At 38.8% G+C, this 22,440-nt stretch overlaps 1 pseudogene; it reads right to left on the bottom strand.

Annotated features, from left to right (window-relative positions):
• Nucleotides 1-4,608: 4,608 nt before the first annotated feature.
• Nucleotides 4,609-5,176, bottom strand: LOC143671943 (zinc finger protein PLAGL2 pseudogene; annotated as a pseudogene).
• Nucleotides 5,177-22,440: the final 17,264 nt, after the last annotated feature.

Below are 22,440 nucleotides of genomic sequence, written 5' to 3'. Positions count from 1 at the left end.
AACAAAACCAGAAGTTAGTGCTTTGAGAAAATCAATAAAATTGATGGACCCTTAGCAAGGTTGACAAAAAAGGAGAGTATGCAATAAATAAAATCAGAAATGGAAGAGGAGACATAAAAACACACCCAACAGAAATGAAGGAGGTAATGAGAGGATTCTATGAACAACCTTATGCCAATAGGCTAGACAATGTAAATGAATTGGACAACTTCCTAGAAAGGTATGAGGGACCAACATTGACTCAAGAAGAAATAGACAACCTCAAAGAACCAATCACAAGTAAAGAAATTGAATCGGTCATTAAGAAGCGCCCCCAAAAGAAAAGTCCAGGATAAGATGGAAAGAATTAGTACCAATCCTGCATAAACTCTTCAAAAAATTGAAAAGGAGGTAAGGCTACCTAATTAATTCCATGAAGCCGACATCACCCTCATACCAAAGCCAGAAAAAGATACTACAAGAAAAGAAAATTACAGACCAATCTCTCTAATGAATATAGATGCAAAAATCCTTAACAAAATTCTTGCAAATCGAATCCAGCAGCAGATTAAAAGAATTATACACCATAACCAAGTTGGACTCATCCAAGGATTGCAAGGATGTTTCAACATAAGAAAATCAATTAATGTAATACACCATATAGACAAATCAAAGCAGAAAAACCACATGATCATCTAGATTGATGCAGAAAAGGCATTTGACAAAATTCAACATCCTTTCTTGTTGAAAACACTTCAAAGGATAGGAATAGAAGGGAACTTCCTCAACATGATAAAGGGAATATATTAACAACCCACAGCTAACATCATCCTCAATGAGGAATGGCTTAAAGCTTCCCTCTAAGAACAGGGACAATGCAAGGATGTCCAGTGTCACCATTGCTATTCAACACTGTGCTGAAAGTTCTAGCCAGAGGAATTAGAGAAGAAAACAAAATACAAGGCATCAAAATTGGAAAGGAAAATGTAAAACTCTCACTGTTTGCAGATGATATGGTACTATATGTTGAAAACCCTGAAAAATCCACAGCAAAGCTACTAGAGCTAATAAATGAGTACAGCAAAGTGGCAAGTTACAAGATCAACACTCAAAAATCTGTAGTGTTTCTATAACTAGTAATGAGCAATCTGAGGGGGAAATAAAAGAATCCATTTACAACTGCAACCAAAAGAATAAAATATTTAGGAATAAATTTAACTAAGGATAAAAAAGACCTATACAAAGAAAACTACAAAAAAGGCTAAAAGAAATTACGGAAGACCTAAATAAATGGAAGGGTATACTGTGTTCATGGGTTGGAAGACTAAATATAAGCAAGATGTAAATTCTACCTAAATTGATTAATAGATTCTCTGCAATACCAATTAAAATCCAAAAAACTTATTCTGAAGAAATATAAAAACCAATAACTGAATTTATCTGGAAGGGCAGGGTGCCCTATATAGCTAAAAATATCCTAAGAAAGAAAAATGAGTCGGAGGACTCACACTACCTGACTTTAAGGTATATTATGAAACTACAGTGGTCAAAACAGCATGGTACTGGTGTAAAGATAGATATACTGATCAATGGATTAGAATAGAGTGGTCAGATATAGATCCTCTCATCTATGGACAATTGTTCTCAGATAAGGCAGTCAAGCCATCTCAACTGAGACAGAAGAGTCTCTTCAATAAATGGTGCTTGGAGAACTGGATATTCACATACAAAAGAATGAAACAGGATCCATATCTCACACACTATACAAAAAATAACTCAAAATGGATCAAAAATCAAAACATTAGATCTAAGACCAGAAAACTTTTAGAAGAAAATGTAGCAAAATATCTTGTAAAACTTGTAATAGGAGGCAGTATCCGGGATCTTACACCCAAAGCATGGCATTGAAGAAACAAATAGATAAATGGGAACTCCTCAAAATTAAACGCTTTGTACACCAAAGAACTCTTTCAAGAAAGTAAAAAGGCAGCCTACACAATGGGAGACTGTATTGGGAAACCACACATCAGGTAAGGGTCTAGTATCCAGAATATATAAAGAGAATGTTCAATATCACAATAAAAAGACAAATAACCCAATTAAAAAAGTGAAAGACATGAACAGACACTTCTCAGAAGAGGAAATACAAATGACTAGAAGGTACATGAAAAGATGCTCAACTTCTCTGGCTATTAGGGAAAAGCAAATCAAAACCACAATAAGATATCATTTCACACCCACCATAATAGCCATTATCAATAAAACAGAAAACAACAAGTGCTGGAGAGGATATGGAGAAAGAGGCACACTTATCCACTATCGGTGGGAATGTAAAATGGTACAACCATTGTGGAAGCCAATTTGGTGATTCCTCAGGAAACTAAGTATAGAATTGCCATATGATCTGGCAAAACCACTGCTAGATATCTTTTCAGAGGACATGAGGGCAAGGACACAAATGGACATTTGTACACCAATGTTTATAGCAGCATTATTTACAATTGGCAAAAGCTGTAAACAGCCCAAATGTCTATCAACAGATGAGTGGCTAAATAAGCTGTGGGATATACATACAATGGAATATTACACAGCTGGAAGACAGAAGAAGGTCATGAAACATGTAACAATGTGGATGGAACTTGGGAACATTATGCTGAGTGAGATTAGTCTGAAACAAAAGGACAAATACTGTATGATCTCACTGATATGGACTAACACTAGTGAATGAACTTGGAGAATTTCAGTTAAGAACAGAGGTCATCAGGAGATAGAAATAGGGTATAGATTGGGTAATTGGAGCTAAAGGGATGCAGATTGTGCAACATAACTGATTGTAAAAATTCAGAAATGGATAGCACAATACTACCTAACTGTAATACAATAATGTAAGTACACTGAATGAAGTTGAATGTGAGAATGATAGAAGGAGGAGGGCTGGGGGCACATATGGAACCAGAAGAAAAGATAGATGATAAAGACTGAGATGGTATAATCTAGGAATGCCTAGGTTGTACAATGATAGTGACTAATCTAAAAATTAGCAAATGTTTCTCCGTGAGGAAGAATAAAGGAATGTCAATGTTTCAGGGTGTTGAGAATAAGTGGTCATTCATATTTTGAAACTTCAACTTCTGTGTGAGACTAAAGGAAGAAATGTTTATTTGGTACAAAATTTATATTTTGACTAGTGCATTTCCTAATTTAATTTATATGGACAGTTTAATTGAACACCATGAATACATGGAACCTTGAATAGGGCATGAGATTTTGTAGGTTTCTCCAGTGTGATGCCCCAATAAATCCCAGAGTGATTTTAGCAGTGAATAATAAGTATTTTTCAAGTCCCCATGGGGGAATGGTGAGAAAGGGGGAAAATTCAACTTCCCCATTTGGAGAAATCCTTATATTCTTGCAAGCAGGGGAGACAACCAAATCAATAGGCCAAGCCCTCAGCCTTGGGGTTTGTTCATATGAAACTTATCCCCTCAAAGAATAGGCTAAACCCACTTAAAATTAGGCCTAAGAGTCACCCCCAGAGAACGTCTTTTATTGCTCAGATGTGGCCTCTCTCTCTCACCAAACATGGCAAGCAAACTCACTGCCCAACTCCTCTCTATGTGGGACATAACTCCCAGGATGTAAACCTCCCTGGCAATGTGGGAAAGAAATCCTAGAATGAGCTGAGTGTCAGCATGAAGGGATTGAGAAAACCTCCCTGACCAAATGGGGAAAGAGAGAAATGAGGCAAAATAAAGTGCTATGGCTGAGAGATTTCAAACAGAATTGAGAGGTTATCCTGGAGGTTATTCTTATGCATTATATAGATATCCCCTTTTTAGTTTAAGGTGTATTAGAATGACTGAAGTGCCTGAACTGTGCAGCTGTGTTCCAGTAGCCAGGTTTCTTGAAGATCATTGTATAATGGTATAGATTTCGCAGTGTGACTATGTGATTGTGAAAACCTTATGTATGACACTCCTTTTATCTAAGGTATGGACAGATGAGTAAAAAATATGGATAAAAATAAATAATAGGGGGAAGAAGTGTAAAAATAAACTGTGTAGACTGAAATACTAGTGATCAATGAAAGGGAGTGGTAAGGGGTATAGGAAAAATCTTAGGGGGAACAAAGTTCAAAATATGTTGGGTAGATGGAAATATTAGTGGTCAATGAGAGGGAGGGGTAAGGGGTATGGAATATATGAGTTTGTTCTTTTTATTTTTTTTCTGGAGTGATGCAAATGTTCTAAGAAATGATCTGGTAATGAATATACAAATATGTGATGAGATTGTGAGCCATTGATTGTACGCCAAGTATGGAATGTTCATACATTAAGAATGTTCATGTTTGTATGTTTTGTTTTGTCAATAAAAATATTTTAAAAATATAAAAGTAAAAATGCATGAAGTCCTATGGTATGTGATCTTTTCATGGGGTTGAGACTCAAGGCTTTTCCTGGAGTTGATCCTGAAACCCCTCCTGCCAACCAAGTACTCCACACAGACCTGGAATTTTTTTTCTTTGAACCCAGTTCTGAAAGCTCAACTGCCTTCATAAGGGTGTAGATGGGGTGGATATAGGGGCTCCCTGACAAAGATGAGGAGTGAGATGGGGGTCCTCCTTGGAGGCTACTGGAATGCCTGGTGGAAACCAGGCAGGGTGGTGGTGCTCAAACTAGATCTAAAGACAACAGGCAAGGAGTGCAGAGGTCAGAAGCTCAGAGGACCCCCAGTCCCTTGGGAGTCTTGAGGCTGATCTCACAAAGTGGTGAACAGAGGCTGTGCCTCCACTTGGGAGTAGCCCACTGCCAGGACTCCTGTGGCCCCAGGTGGGTTACATGGGGGCAGATCAAGTGGAAGAAAGCCCAGTAATGATAGAAATCTACATTAACAGCCCAGAAGGCCTCAGAGAGTTTGGTGGGGCTCTTAGTGAGCAGTGCTTCATCTAGGAGGGCTGCAGCTGCTAGGTGGACTGGAGTTTGATGGGTGAGAGAGACAGACCTCTTGGAAGCTCCACCAGAACACCATCCGCCTCCACTTTTAGCAACTTGTCAGGCAAGTATGAGATAGATACAAGCTGTTAATTTGAAGGGAGCTGAGCTGTGAAGGAGATAAGTGAGGATTCCAGAGTGTAGTTCATACCTATGGACAACTCAGAATAGTGAAAGTTCTCTTTATTGGAGTCGTCAGTCTCCATTGTGGCTCAGTAGATGATCCTTGCGATTATCACAGTGCATGCACTACTTGGGTTTCTGGGTAAGTAGGTGGCCATGTGCCTGTACAGCTTGTACTTGTAGGCAAAAGCCATGACACAGAGAAGCTGAGGTCAGCTACATGTTCTCTGCCCTAGTTGGGGTTGGCTGTGAGGCCTCAACTTCCCTGCTTTTGAGAAGAGGGTCCCTGAGATTTTACATTGGCACTTCACTTGACTCTATGGTTCCTGGCCTTAAAGCCTTGGAACCTGTTTCCAGTCTACTTCCTCCTTCTGCTTTGCATCTTGAATTCTGGGGAGGATGCTGATGAAAAATGTGGTCAAAGCAAGGCTAATGGTGAAAGGTTATGCTATTCAGAAAGCTCCATACAGCCTCTCTCTTCTGTCACAGCCTCCCACGGAGCCTTCAGAAAACAATCTCTTCACCATGCTCGGGGCCTCACACTGCGGGACAGGCAGCACCATCACTCCACCAGGCCTTCTCAGGCCGGGGTAGAGGTGGTGGTAAGGCCATCGTGTGGTGCATTGTGGGAGGATGCGAGTGGGTGCTTTGTAAAATCAGTTTTAAATTGAGCAATTATATTGATTGCTTACCAATATCAAATAGAAGCAGCAGTGGGCTGCCAGAAAGAGTAGTAACCAGAGGGACAAAAATGCTGGCAGACCAAGTTGTTGATTTAATTAAGATGAAGATGAAAATAAACTCAGAAAGAACTCAAAGAGTCAAAGTGGTAAAAAAACAAATAATGAGAAAGCAAGGTGGAGTCCCAGACTACACTGGCTGGAAACCAAAGAACTAAAAGAGATGTGTGTAGTAGTTGCTGTAATGTAGATTGACTCCAATTATTCCTCCAAAAAGCCAAGTACTTATGTAAATGAACAGAGAGAAAATAGTACTCCTCAAAGCACTCTGATACTCAAGAGACAAGATGTAGCTTGCTCAGCCAATTCTTGCCGCTCATGTTGTAAAGTCTATGGATTTCTGGTTAAATATCACATATTCCCAAGATCTAACCCATGTTCCATTGATCTTCAACCAGTCAGTCCCACACCCTAGTCACCATCAAAAATGCCATTCTTTATACAAATAAAAGTAAAGGAGGAATATATACATAGGCTTCCTGTCAGACAAGATGGTATAGACCCATATTTCTCTGTTTCTCAACACAAACTACACCTGTAAGAGACAGAGAAGAATTCTAAAAGGCAGCAAGGGACAGCGCACTTGTTGGGGCTGGAACAATGCGGAAGCAATAGAAGAAAGTAATCCAGACCCTGCATTTCCTGACCCTTAATCTAACAAAAGAAGACAGCCCAAGTAGACTTATTCCTCCTCCAGATTACCTGGGAGCCCCACTGACAGAACCAAGTCAGATTAGCACCACAGACAAATGGAAATGATCCCTTAATCCTAAGTAGACAGGGGATGTGTTCACCTTCCCTTAAAAGTGACAGATGCTGAGTGGTTGGGTGGCACTGAAAGAGAGATCCCACCACAACACGTCCCTAACTGGGAAACACTTCTCATCCAGTAGGCTGGAGACTCCATTCCACCACATAGAGGCACCAGGTAGCAAGGCTATGGGAAGTTTGTTAACCATCAAAGAGCACCAGTAGAGAACAACAAAAGCCTCAGTAGTGCAAGATAACTAAGAAGACCAAAATAGCATTGTAAAGGCTCTGAAAGTTATACTGCCAGTGAAATCACAGCTTACAAAAATATACTGGAAGTGTGGAGATTCTGAAAAGACGGTGGATTAGGGAGCTCTAAGACTCAGTCCTTTCACCAGAACAGCTATTAACCAGGCAGGAATTGTCTGAAGTAAGTATCTTGAAATTCAAGGGACCAAAAGAATATAATACACCATCCAGGGAAGAGCAGAAACAAAAGGCTGATAAATTATGATAAAAGACAGTAAGCTGTTCTCTCTGCATGATGATTATGGGTGCCCATTCACCACTCTCAAGGCAGACAACCATGGTGCTGGGCCACTAAATCAAGCCACAGGCATATTAGTGAATAAGTCCCAGAGATAACATTTTTAATATTAAAATGTGCAGTCTGCAACAGAGTACAAGAAAAAACAAAGAAGCAGGAAATGATGGTTAATTCAAAGGAAGAGAGTTAAAATACAGAAAATACCAATGAAGAATACTAGAATGTAATGTACAAATAAAAATGTTTTCCATGAGGGCAAACAACTTAATGTCAATATTGCACAGTGTTAAAAATAGATGGCATACTCCAATGTTAGGGAATAGATAGGAGCAAAGATGATTCTCTAGTGGGTCTAGAAGTCATATTGCCATACTGAAGATGAACAATATTGAAAGGGGTTGTATCGACCTACGTGTTCCACTGATTCACATTAGAAATATGAATGAGTTCTTGTAAGAATGACTGCAAAGATATGATTCTTGCATAAAGAGTGTTTAAGTCCAGGGTACAGAGGAAAACTGATATTGCATGCTATGAGCTATGTTCAGAAGGAAACAACTACCATAGCAACAGCAGAGGTAAATAATGGAGTGAGGGATAAGGGTTAAGAGGAGGTTTACATTTCCTATTTGGCAAGGGTGTGTTTATTGGCTTTTGTCTCTTGGAAACAATGCAATGATCTAAAATTGAGAATGTTGATGGACTGTAGACTTTGGGCCCTCTATGTGAGGCTGGATGAATGCAGTTGGCTGATGGATGCACTGACAGAGAAGTAGGTTGTTGAATGATAATGAATACTTATGAACAAAGGTGGTGCTGCTACACAAAGTAACAATGTTGTGAGGCATGCAACAATGTGAATGAAATGTGGGACACTTGGTGAGACAAAGTAAGCCAGAAACAAAAAACAACAATGGTACGGTCACCTTTAGAAAATGCTTATGAGAAAACAAGGGCCTAGATTGTAAGATTTTAGAACAAACACATTAAGTCCAGAGTGGTGATTATTATTTCTGGATTTTGAGAGGTTGATATATATATATATATATAACCTGATATTTAGAGATAAGAATGAAGCTGAACAGTTTGGGGTTAAAGTAATTCAGAATATAGGGGTAAGGAAGACAGTGTCTATATTTCAGAATCACACACATTCTGAGACCAATGGAAGAAAGGTTTATTTGATCTGGAACTGAAATTTTCTGTAGTGCATAATCTAATTCAACCTATCTGTATAGCTCATTTGAACAATCGAAACACAGAAAGTACAGAATAAGAAAGAGGTCCTTTAATCCTATATAGATTATTGTTATGCCTGGAAACATCCTAGAGTATATTAAGCAGATAATCAAAAAGTATTGGTGAAGTCCCCTGAGGGAGGGGAAAAAGACTATGGAACTATTAAACCTTATCATCAGGGAATCCCCTGATACTGTGTCAAACTTTAGGGATACCCAAATCAATAGGCCATGCCCTTGATCTTGAGGCTTACTCTTGTGAAGTTTATGTATGTAGTGGAGAAGCTTAGATTACCTATAGACAAACCTAAGAGTTACTTCTGGAGGATCTCTGTTGCTCAGAAGTGGCTTCAGTCTCTCTAAGCCCACTCTGCAAGTGAAATCATTGCCCTCCCTCCTATGTGGGACATGACATCCAGGGGTAAGAGTCTCCTTGGAAGCATGGGCGATGACTCCCAGGGATGAATCCAGACCTGGCACCATGGGATCAACAATTCCACCCTGACCAAAAGGGGGAAAAGAAGTGTAATTAATAAAGTATCAGTGGCAGGGAGAGTTCAAATATAGTCAAGAGGCTACTCTGGAGGTTGCTCTTACACAAGCTTCAGGTAGATCTTGCTACCTATCTTAACCAGCCAATGCCCAACCAGGACCATTCTAGCCAATCCTAATGAATACCTGGGGCAATATATAAAATTCCACAATGTTCCAGGCACTAGAGTAGCTTTCCAGAAACGTACAACCTCCAGATGGTTCCCTGGTCCAGATAAGTCCTGAAACCTAGCCCAGCCACTCCAAAATGTCAGATAGTTCCATCTCCCTACCTCATATTAATGACAGATTCCTCCAATATAAAAAATTTAGAATTTCCATAGTCCAAACAACCCAAAGAGAGTTATGGAACGATCAAAGGTGATGGTGGAATTATACATAGAAGATAGGATTTAAGAAATGAATATAAATGCTGAATCATTAAATTGATATCGCTTTTCCTCTCTAGTATTTTAGAGCAGCTAGAAGTAAAAACCTAAAATTGTGAAATTGTAACCCATGTCAAAGTCTGAAATATGTTCTACAGCTAATTGTCAAGCTGTACTTTGGATTTTTTGTAGATATGTTATTGTTCACAAAAAAAGAAGGAAAAATGTCTATTGTGATTGTGATGATAAAAAAGCATTTAAGCCCTCTAGCCTCCTATATTCTGGAGCAGCTAGAAGGAAAAATATGAGAGGATCATATAGTAGCCCATGATAAACTCTGGGATCTGTCCTGTAACCACTTGTTGAAGAGTGCTTTGAAAACTATTGCTGTTTTATCTCGTTGCTTTGTATATATGTTATACTACACAATATAATAGGTTGAAAATAAAAGTAGATGGTATAGGGCAGTGCAACAGTGGCTCAGTGGCAAGAATTCTTACCTGCTCAGCTGGAGACCTAGATTCGATTCCCACAGCCTGCCTATGCAAAAATAAAAAATAAAAAAAGACTGTATATGAGGAAAAGTCCAATCAATGCAAGCTAGGGTCTATAGTCAATAGTAACATTTCAGTATGCTTCCATTGAATGTAACAAAGGTATTATGCAAAAACTAAATGTCAACAGGTTGGGGGGGTCATGGGGGAAGGGGTATAGATTCTTTGCAGAAGGAAAAAATGTGTTCAAAGGTATTATGGTGATGAGGTTATGTGTACACACTTAGGTTAGATTGTATGATGTGTGAATAAAACTGTTTAAAAATAAACAGAGGAGTTTCCTGGTACCTGCCCATGTGCAAAACAAACAAACAAACAGAGAGAAATGACTGCTAGTGAAAATTTAGAGAAAGAGACGTATGCATTCACTGTTGGCAGGGAAAATGAGAGGCACAGCCCCTTGAAGGGAAGTATGGTCCTTCCACTGGAGGCTAGGGGTACGGTTGCCATATGATCTTGCAATCCTGTTGCTAGGTATATACCTGGAGGAACCGAAAATGAGGGCACAAATGGACATTTGCACACTGGTGTCTAAGGAAGCAGTGTTTGCAATCCAGAATGGATGGAAGTGACCTAAGGATGTAATGACTCAGAAACGGAAGGGGCAACTATGGAGTATACATACAATGGACTACTGATTGGCCACAAGAAGGTTGTGAGGCATGCAACTAGGTGAATGAAACTTAAAGATTGTATGTTCAGTGAAATATCAGAAACAAAAAATACAAATATCATCATGCCTTACTCATATGTACTAACTATAATATAAAAACTTGGTGAACTGAAGTTGAGAACATGGGTTATCAGATTGGGGCCTTTTGTAAAGGGTCCTAGATTATAAGTTCTTACAGCAGTCACATATATTCATGAGTTGTAATTGTTATTTCTAAATTCTGAGATACTGAGCTTCTTGTTTATAACCTGATTCCTCCCTATGAAACTTACTCCTGTAAAGGATAGGCTAAGCCTGCTTTAAATTAGCCCTAAGTGTTACCACCAGAGGACCTTTGTTGTTCAGATGTGACCTCTCTCTCTAAGCTGACTCACCAGGTGTAGTCCCCATCATGTGGGACATGACTCCCAGGAGTGTAAATCTCGCTGGCAATGTGGGAAAGAAACCCGGGATGAGCTGGGACCCAGCATCAAGGGATTGAGAAAACTTTCTTGACCAAAAAGGGGAAGACAGAAATGAGACAAAATAAAGTGTCAGTGGTTGAGAGATTTCAAACAGAATTGAGAGGTTATCCTGGAGGTTATTCTTATGAATTATTTAGATATCCCTTTTTAGTTTATGGTATATTGAAGTGGCTAGAGGAAGATACCTGAAACTGTAGAGCTGTGTTCCAGTAACCTTGTTCCTTGAAGATGATTACATAATGATACAGCTTTTATGATGTGACTGTGTGATTGCGAAATTTTCTTTTTTATTTCTTTTTCTGGAGTGATGCAATGTTCTAAAAAATGATCATGGTGATGAATACACAACTATCTGGTGATATTGTGAGCCATTGATTGTATACCATGTATGAAATGTCTGTATGTTAAGAATGTTTTTATGTTAAGATTTATCAATAAAAATATTTTTAGAAGTCTACTAGAATGTGGGCATGCTAAACAAAGCCTTTAAAAATATTCTTAAGGTGTTCAAGGGGGTAAAGAAAAATACAGAGAAAGAACTAAAGGAAATCAGGAGAACAATACAAAAATCTTAGTAAGAAGATTGGAATCCTAAAAAGGAACCAAATGGAAATACTTGGATTGAATGCCACAAAAAATGAAGTGAAAAAATGCCCAGGATGGTTTCAAAAACAGATTGGAGCTGGAAGAAGAAAGAATCAGTGAACTCAAAGACAAGACACTTGAAATGAGTCAGACTGAAGAGCAGAAAGAAAATAATTACAAGCAAACAAAATAGCTTAAGATACCTCTAAAACACCATTAAACATACTAATATATGCATTATGACAGTGGCAGAAGGAGAAGAAAGAAGGGAGCTGAAGGAATATTCAGAGAAATAACGGCAGAGAACTTCCCCAACTTAGCAAAAGACATGAATATGCATGTCCAAAAAAAACCAGAGAACACGTAACAGGGTAAACATGAAGAAAAAATAACCCATCATGCATTTATTATACTATCAAATGCAAAAGACAAGGACAGCATTATGAAAGCTGCAAGAAAAAAGCATTATGTTACATACAAGAGGGTACAAATTAGATTAAGTACCAATTTCTCCTCAAGAACTGAGCTGATTTGGAAGGATGTATGTCCCCTAGAAAAGCCATGTTTTAATCTAAATCCCATTTCATAAAGGTAGAATAATCCCTATTCAATACTATATGTTGGAAACTATAATCAGATCATCTCCCTGGATGATGTGATTTAGTCAAGAGTGGTTGTTAAGCTGGACTAGGTGGATATATGTCAGAAGAATTACCTGCATCATCAATAGTGACTTTAAATGTAAATGGATTAATCTCCCCAGTCAAAAGGTTGGGATTGGCAGAATGGATTAAAAAGCATAATACAACTACATGCTGTCTGCAAGAAACTCACCCTAAATTGCATTACAAGTAGGTTGGAAATGAAACAATAGAAAAAAAAATATGCCATGCAAGTAGTAACCAAAAGAGAGCTGGATTAGCTATACAAATTTCAGATAAAAGAGACTAAAAGTAGAAAACAGTTATGTGGGATAATGACAGTTATTACATAGCAATAAAGGGAACAACACAACAAGAAGATTAAGAATTATAAATCCATATGTACCTAAGAGCAGGGCTCCAAAATATATGAAGCAAATACCAGCAGATTTAAAGGGAGAAATTGATGGTCTACACTAATAGTAGGAGATTTTCACACACCATGTCCAATGATGGATGGAATGTACAGTGAAAAGATCAATAAGGAAATACAACACTTGAACAATACTCTAAACCAACTAGAAACAACAGACATATATTCAGCATTTCATTCAACAAAAAGAAAATACATATTCTTATTAAGTGCACATAGATCATTCTCTAGGATAGACTAACGTTAGTCTAGTTATTGAAACTTGTTTCAATAAATTCAAAAATAATGAAGTCATAAATTTATCTTCTATTACCACAATGGAATGAAGCTAGAGATCAGTAACAGGGAAAAATGGGTAATCCACAAATATATGGAAATTAAACAACAGACAGTAAGCAACCAATGGGAGACAGAGGAAACCACAAGTGAAACTAGGAAATATCTTGAGGGAAATGAAAATACAACAACAAAAACTTATGGGATGCAGTGAAGGCAGTGCTGAGAGGAAAATTTATAGTTCTAAATGCTTAGAAGAAAAAAAAAGAAAGAACTCAGATCAGAGACTTAACCTCTGGAAGAATGAGAAAAAGAAGAGCAAACTAAATCCAAAGTGAGCCAAAGTAGGTAAATAATAAAGATGAGAGCAGAGACAAATGAAAGAGAAGAAAATAAAAAAGAGAATGAACAAAACCAAAAGTTTGTCCTTTGAAAAATCAATACAATTGACATATTTTTATTTAGACTGACAAAGAAAAAAGAGAATACAAATAATAACAATCAGAAATGAAAAGGGAGATATTACTACCAACCCCACTGAAATACAGGGGCTAAACAAGGATACAATGAACAATTGCATGCCCACAAATTAGATAACATAGACGAAATGGACAAATTCTTAGAAAAACACAAACTAGCTACATTAAGTAAAAAAACAAATAGAAGGGAAGGGTAGGGCAAGAAGGTGGCACAATGAGGTGTGGCATTTATTTCATCCTCCAGAGCAGCTACTAAATAACTAGGATCTGTATGGAACAACTGTTGGGGGGTGTTCTAGTTTGCTAGCTGCCAGAATGCAATATACCAGAAACAGAATGGCTTTTAAAAAGGGGAATTTATTAAGTTGCTAGTTTACAGTTCTAAGCCTGAGAAAATGTCCCAATTAAAACAAGTCTGCAGAAATGTCTAATCAAAGGCATCCAGGGAAAGATACCTTGGTTCAAGAAGGCTGATGAAGTTCAGGGTTTCTCTCTCAGCTGGAAGGACACATGGTGAACATGGCGTCATTTGCTAGCTTTCTCTCCTGGCTTCCTGTTTCATGAAGCCCCCCGGGTGGCGTTTTCCTTCTTCATCTCCAAAGGTTGCTGGCTTGTGGACTCTCTGCTTTGTGGTACTGCATCGTTCTCTGCTCTCTCCGAATCTCTTCCATTCTCTAAAATTTTTCCTCTTTTATAGGACTCCAGAAACTTATCAGGACCCCTCCCAAATGGGTGGAGACATGTCATCACCGAATCTAGCTTAACAACTACTTTTGATTAAATCACATCTCCGGGGAGATGATCAGATTACAGTTTCAAACATATAGTATTGAATAGGGATTATTCTGCCTTTATGAAATGGGATTTAGATTAAAACGTGGCTTTTCTGGGGGACATATATCCTTTTAAACCAGCACAGGGGGATATCAGTGACAGGACACATATCGTACACGAGTCTGAATAGGTGGAAATGCTAAGATCCCACATAGAACGGCAAGTCTCCCAAACCAAGGAGGCTGTTGCCCCTGCCCCACGGGCACCATAGGCTGGTTCTCTGAGGGGAAAGGACACATACTTTAGTAGTAGCAAGGCAGTTAACTCAATGAAGCTCCAACTGTGGAATTAATTAACAAACAAATTAACAAATTAATTAATTACAAAGAGGCCCAAAGCACAGATAAAGCTAGAGTAAGCACTAAAAGAATCTGGAGCTTTTACCTCAGTAGAGAGGGGGTGGGGTTGACAGAAAAAAAACAGGCTTTTTGGAGTTGGACAACAAAAAATTCTGGAAAATGGCTAGACCCCAAGAAAAGGGGGCACATGGAGCTTAGGGAGGTACAGAGCCATATACCAAATCCAGCTCTTGATCAGCAAACCCAGGTAGCTGGGGTCTCACTCTGAACAGCTTTTTTTTTTTTTGTCTTTTCTCTTTTTACATCCAAACAGTTTATTAGATAGAACTACCAGCACTCTCAGGCTTCAGCACTGCCCAAGGCAAGGGTGGAATAAAGGAATATCTGAGGGACAAAGTAAATAGTCATGTGAAAGGGGTTAATTCCTTGAAGAGTCTCTCTGTCCCAAGTAAAAGAGCACTGGGCCCAGCTCAAGTGTAAACCCTTACCTAAGCAGTTCAGGCCCCAGGGGCTGGAAAACAGAAGCAATCAAGCCCACCTACTACCTCAGCGTCTGCCTCAACTACAATATTGGCAGAGAGAAGATGCTGAAATTAAAGGCACAGTATCACTTTAAGCTAGTGTGACCTGCAGGCTGACATGTGTCACATGCTGGGCAGGGTAAGAAAAGCACAGTGTAGTGGCTTCATAGGAAAGTCTGACAATCTTCTGAGTGTCACCCTCAGGGAAACTTCATACTAGATCCTCTCTCCTCCTGAGACATGGGCTTGTCTGGTCTGGGAAAATCTGACGGGGATCAACCATATCTGAGGAGACTTTCCTCAAAAAAAATGTCCCAAATAAGTAGAGTAAGAAGCAGAAAAACAAAAGCTAAAGAAATATGATCAGTTAAACAGAACCTATGCTAGAGGTCTAGGGTAAGTTGAACTGATGCCAAAGAACAGATACAGAACAAGGCCATCTAACAAGAAAGCCCTATATAAAAGAGTGAAAATGACTTCCAGAACAAACTAATCAAGGAAATCAAATGCCTAGGTGCCAGCAAAAAAATAATGAATCATACTAGGTAAGTAGAAGATATGGCCCAGTCAAAGGAACAAACCAACATTTCAAATGAGATACAGTAATTTAACAACAAATTCAGAATGTTTGAACAGACTTGTAAAATCTCATTAAAAATCAAGTCAAGTTGAGGGAAGATAAGGCAAAAGAAATAAAAGATATAAAGAAGACATTCAGTGAAGATAAAGAAGAACTTGAAACTTTGAAAAAACAAATCACAGAACTTATGGAATGAAAGGCACAATGGAAGAGATGAAAAAGAATGGAAACTTACAACAGTAGATTTGAAGAGGCAGAAGATAGGATTAGTGCGCTGGAGGACAGGACATCTGAAATCCTATGCACAAGAGAAAAGGTTGGAAAAATATGAGCAGGGTCTCAAGGAATTGAAAGACAACAAGGACATGAATATATGTGCTATATGTGTCCCAGAAGGTGAAGAAAAGGAAAAAAAAGCAGAAAGGCTAATGAAGGAAATAAACCCAGAAAACTTCTCATCTCTTATGAAAAACAAAAAGTACAGATCCAAGAAGTGCAGCATACCCCAAACAGAATAGCTTCAAATAGACCTAATCCAAGACTCTTATTAATCAGATTGTCAAATGTCAAAGACAAAGAGAGAATTTTGAAAGCAGTAGGTGAAAAGCAAACCATCACATACAAGGGAAGCTCAATAAGACTATGTGTGGATTTCTGAGAAGACACCATAGAGGCGAGAAGGAAGTGGTATGATATATTTAAAATTCTGAAAGAGAAAAACTACCAACCAAGAATTCCATATCCATCAAAAGTGTGCATCAAAAAATGAGGGTAGGGGTTCTGGGAAGATGGCCAAATAGGGTAGATTGACTTCAGCCTTGCTCCAAGAAAAAGTTAGAGAAGGGATGGGAGGGCAACTGAGTCATCAATTCAAGAATGCAACTGACCTGGAAGAGCCTTCTGCACCACACAGGGTGGCCCTGGTTCCAAAAGCTGAGGAACTGAGAAGTAGAAAACTGGGGCCTAATGTGGAAGCATGGAGCCCACAGAAGTGAACAGATGAGGAGACAGGGACTAGGAAGCAAGCCAAGCCGCATTCCTTGAATGCACTACTCTCATCAGTGCAGCCCCATGACCCATGATTCACCCCACACCCTGTGTATCTGAACCCCACCATCTGCCCCTACTCCCCATGCTCAAATCACCACTGCCTCACCAACCTTCAATGCATATAACCGCCCCACACCCCCACCCCAGGTGCAGCCCAACCCACCTTTCCTGCACTCCTCCCAAGCACTACCTCCACCTTCCTGCTCTCTTCAGGCTGTCACCAGCACGTGGGTGCTATGGGCACAAACCTCCATACCTAGGTTACATCCACCCCTACCCATAGTTTCATGCAGCCTCACCCTGTCTCCGCTGAGCTCTGCACATCAGTTTATGGCACTCCCTAGACACGCGAGTGTGCACAGTCTTCAGTCATACTTCCTAGACCTGGGAACATCAATTTATGGCACTCCTAGACCTGTGTGTGTGCACGGGCCTCAATCATGTCCTTCAGCTCTGGGAACATCAGTTTATGGGACTCCTAGACCTGTGCATGTGCACGGCCCTCAGTCACACTTCTTAGTTTGGGGAACATCAGTTTGCAGCACTCTTAGACCCACGCATGCACATGGCCCCCAATCACACTTCCCAGCACCAAGAAAGTGCTAACCTGCACAGCCTGGTCACGTCCACTTCCAGCCCATGAAGACATAATGCTGACCCATTGTCATAGCTCTGCACATGCACACAAAATGCTCTGCCCTTAGACCAGTGCACACCAGGGTTAATCCCCCAGACCTGTGCACCCACACTGCTACATCCATCCTGGCCACAGAATGCCCTCGTTCATGAGCAGCAGCATGACATCCCGAACCTGTGCTGTGATGCATCACCACACTGTTGTGCCCTGCCCCACACCTTGCATCGTACTGAAGGAAATCAACTCCAAAAGTAAATCAATCCAGATATTTATATGCGATGAAAACAACAGAACTTCACTAAGCATATCACAATGAAGAGAGATATAGCCCAGTCTAATGACCAAGTTAAAACACCAGAGGAGACACAGACGTTGGAACAATTAATCAAAGATATTCATATAAGTCTACTAAATGAAATAAGTGGGTTGGCTAATGACATAAAGGAGATCAAGAAGACAGTAGAAGGGCATAAAGAGGAATTTGAAAGTATAGAAAAATAGCAGAAATCACAGAGTTTAAAGACTCTGTTGACCAAATAAAAAACATACTAGAGGCACACAAAAGCAGATCTGAAGAGATAGAAGAAAGAATAACTGAAGTAGAGGACAGGATAACTGATTTTGAACACTCAAAACAGCAATGGTAAAAAGGATGGAAAAAATTGAATTGGCCCTCTGGGAAATGATGGGCAAAACAAAGTGCACAAATATAAGAATCACTGGTATCCCAGAAGAAGAAGAGAGGAGTAAAGGGCTAGGAAGACTAGTTGAGGATATAATGAGGGAAAACTTCCCAATCCTTTTAGAGGACATAAATATACAAGTCAAAGAAGTCCAACAAACTCCAAACAGAATAAATCCAAATAGGCCTTCCCCAAGACACATACTAATCAGTCTGTCAAATGTTGAGAAGAAGCAGAAAATTCTGAAAGTGGCAAGAGAAAATAATCTACTACATACAAGGGAAACCACATAAGACTGAGTTCATATGATTCAATTGGCACCATGGAGGCGAGAAGGCAGTAGTATGATACATTTAAGACTCTGAAAGAGAGACTTCCAACCAAGAATTCCTTATCCAGTCAAATTGTCCTTCAAAACTGAGGAAGAGATTAAAATGTTCAGAGACCAACAAATACTGAACAAATTTGCCAACAAGACAATGGCCCTACAAGAAATACTAAAGGGAGTTCTGCCAGTTGAAAAAAAAGACAGGAGAAGGAGGCCTGGAGGAGGGCATAGAACTGATACAAGAGTAACTTAAAGAATAAAAAGAAAAAGAGGGAAAAGAATACGTATATCTGGCAAATAAAATCAAAGATAAGATGGTGGATTCTAGAAATATCTTTTCAGTAATAACATTGAATGTTAATGGACTAAATTTACCAATTAAAAGATACAAATTGGAAAAATGGATTAAAAAATATAACCCAGCTATATACTGCTTACAAAAGATTCATCTTAGATGCAAGGATACAAATAGATTGAGAGTGAAAGGATGGAAAAAGATTTTCCACCCAAACTGCAACTAAAAGAAAGCAGGAGTAGCTATACTAATAATGGACAAAATATACTTCAAATGTAAAGTCATCACAAGAGACAAAGAAGGACACTAAATATTAATTAAAGGCACAATTCACCAAGAATATATAACAATCATAAATGTATATACTCCCATTCAAGGAGCTCCAAAGTACATGAGACAGACATTCGTGAAGAGAATGATAGTTGTTTCAACAATAATCATAGGAGACTTCAATACACCACTCTCCTCTATAGATAGAGCAACCAGACAGAAGAAGAACAGGGAAATAGAGAAGTTAAACAACTTGATAAGTGAATTAGATCTAACAGACATATATAGGTCATTGCACCCCAAAACATAAGGATATACATTCTTTTCTAGTGCTCATGGAACATTCTCTAGGTTAGATCATATGCTAGGACACAAAACTGCTCTTTATATCAATTTAAAAACATTGAAATTATTCGAAGAACTTTATCTGATCACAATGGTATGAAGCTGGATCTTAGCAACTGCCAAAAATTGAGAACATTCACAGATACATGGAGATTAAATTATGTAATTTTAAGCAACCAGTGGGCCAAACAAGAAATTGCTAGAGAAATCAGTAGCTAACTAGAAACAAGGAAAATGAAAATACAACTTATCAGAACTTAGATGTGGCAAAAGACTGTGCTGAGAGCAAAATTTGTTGCCCCAAATGCCTTTATTAAAAAAAAAGAGTAAAAATTGAGGACTTCAGTGCTCACCAGGAGGAACCTGAGAAAGAACAGAAAACTAACCCCAAAGCAAACAGAAGAAGAGAAATAACAAAGATTAAAGCAGAGTTAAATGAGTGGGAGAACAAAAGAACAACAGAAAGGATCAATAAAACCAAAAGTTGGTTCTTTGAGAAAATCAATAAAATTGATGGGCCACTAGCAAGACCGACAAAGAAAAAAGAGAGGATGCAAATAAACAAAATCAGAAATGAGAAGGGGTGTGCTACAACAGACCCTGAAGAAATAAAAGAAATCATAAGAGGATACTATGAAGAACTATACGCCAACAAACTAGACAACTTAGATGAAATGGACAAATTCCTGGTAATACACAAAGAAGGTATACTGACTAAGGAAGAAATAGACGATCTCAACAAACCAAACACAAGTAAAGAGATTCGATGAGTCATCAAAAATATTCCTACAAAGAAAAACCCAGGGCCAGATGACTTCACAGGGGAATTTTATCAAACATTCCAAAAAGAACTAACACCAATCCTGCTCAAACTTTTCTCAAAAATTGAGGAAAAAGGAACTCCACCTCATTCACCTTATGAAGCTAATATCATTTTAATACTAAAGCCAGGTAAAGATTCTATATGAAAGGAAAACTGCAGGCCAATCTCCCCAATGAACATAGATGCAAAAATTCTCAAAAGCACATGAAGGGGTATTCATTTTCATTGGCTGTGAGAGAAATGCAGGGCAAGACTACAATGAGATTGTACTTCACACATATAAGAATGGCTGCTATTAAACAAACAGGAAACTATAAATGTTGAAGAGGATGTGGAGAATCTGGGACACTATGTAACTGCTAGTGGGGATGTACAATGGTGCAGCCACTATGGAAGATTGTTTGGCGGTTCCCTACGGAAGTAAATATTGAGTTGCCCTATGACCCAGCAATAGCAGTACTTGGTATATACGCTGAAGAGCTGAAAGCAATGACACAAACAGATATTTGCACACCGATGTTCATAGCAGCATTGTTCACAATCGCCAAAAGATGGAAACAAACCAAATGCCCATCAACTGACAAGTGGATCCACAAAATGTGGTATATACATACAATGGAATATTATGCAGCAGTAAGACAAAATGACATCCTGAAGCACATGACAAGATGGATGAGCCTTGAGGACATAATACTGAGTGAAATAAGCCAGACACAAAAGTATAGATGCTGTATGATTCCAGTTTCATGACCCTGGTAAAGGTAAAATCAGGGGCTTATAATACAGAATATAGGGAACTTAGAGATACATAGACGCTAAAGATGGGTGAATCATTAGCTAATGAGGTTGGACTCCAATGTAAGGGAATAGATAGATGTGAAGGTGGTTCTCTAGTGGGTCTATATGTAATACTACCATATTGGAGATGAATAAGATTGAAAGGGGTTATATAGACCTATGTGTCCCATTGATTAACACTAGTTTTTTTTTTTTAAATCATAACTTTTAAAGGTATGATTCATGTACAAAGAGTGTTTAAGTCCAGGGTACAGGGGAAAACTGTTATTGCATGCTATGGGCTATGCTTAAAAGGAAAACAGAAGCACTACCACAGCAACAGCAGAGGTAAATAATGGGAAGAGGGACATGAATTAAGAGGAAGTTTAGATTTCCTATTTGGTGAGGGTGGGTTTATTGGTTTTCTTTCTCTTCGGAACAACGAAATTATCTAAACTTGAGAGTGTTAATGGACTGTAGACTTTGGGCATTATACATGATCCCTGATGAATGCAGGTGGCTGAAGGATGCACTGATTGAGAAGTAAATTAGTGAATGATGGCGTATGCTTATGAAAAGGTGTTATGCTGCTACAAAAAAAAGGAATGAAATCATGAGGCAAGCAATGATGTGAATGAATGTGTGGGACATTTGGTGAGACAAAATAAGCCAGAGACAAAAGAACAACAATGTATGATCTCCTAACAAGAAAACAGGCCCTAGACTGTAAGCTTTTATAGCAGACACATTTATTCTGGAGTGGAAATTATTATTCCTGGATTTTGAGGGGCTGTTATATATATATATATATATATATATATATATATATATATATATATATATATATAAAACCTGATACTTAGAGATAAGAATGAAGTCTATCAAGTTGGGGTTAAAGTAGCTCAGACCACAAGGGTAAGGAAGACAATGTCTATATTTTAGAACCACATATACTCTTTGAGACCAAAGGAAGAAAGATTCATGTGGTCTGGAACTGAAATTTGCATAGCACATAATGTAACTCAACATATCTCTATAGCTCATTTGAACAATTGAAACACAGGAAGCACAGAATAAGAAAGAGGTCCTTTAATCCTCTATAGCCTATGTAATGCCTGGATACATCCCAGAGTATATTAAACAGATAATCAAAAAGTATTGGCAAAGTCCCTTGAGGGATGGGAGAAAAAATATGGAATTATTTAAGTTTACCATCAGGGAATCTCCTGATATTGTGTCAAACTTTATGGACACCCAAATCAATAGACCATGCCCTTGATCTTGAGGTTTACTCTTTTGAAGCTTATGTAGGTAGTGGAGAAGCTTAGCCTACCTATACATATGCCTAAGAGTTACTTCTGGAGGACCTCTTTTGTTGCACAGATGTGGCCTCACTCTCTCTAAGCCCAACTCTGCAAGTGAAATCATTGCCCTTCCCCCTACATGGAACATGACATCCATGGGTGAAATTCTCCATGGCAACATGGCAAATGACTCCCAGGGATGAATCCAGCCCTGACACTGTGGGATCAACAATTCCATCCTGACCAAAATGGGGAAAATAAGTATAACTAACAAAGTATCAGTGGCAGAGGGAATTCAAGT

This window comes from Tamandua tetradactyla, chromosome X (genome assembly GCF_023851605.1).
Source record: "Tamandua tetradactyla isolate mTamTet1 chromosome X, mTamTet1.pri, whole genome shotgun sequence".
Taxonomy (NCBI): domain Eukaryota; kingdom Metazoa; phylum Chordata; class Mammalia; order Pilosa; family Myrmecophagidae; genus Tamandua; species Tamandua tetradactyla.
Note: the sequence above shows the minus strand (reverse complement) of the source record. Positions and strands in the feature narration are given on the sequence as shown.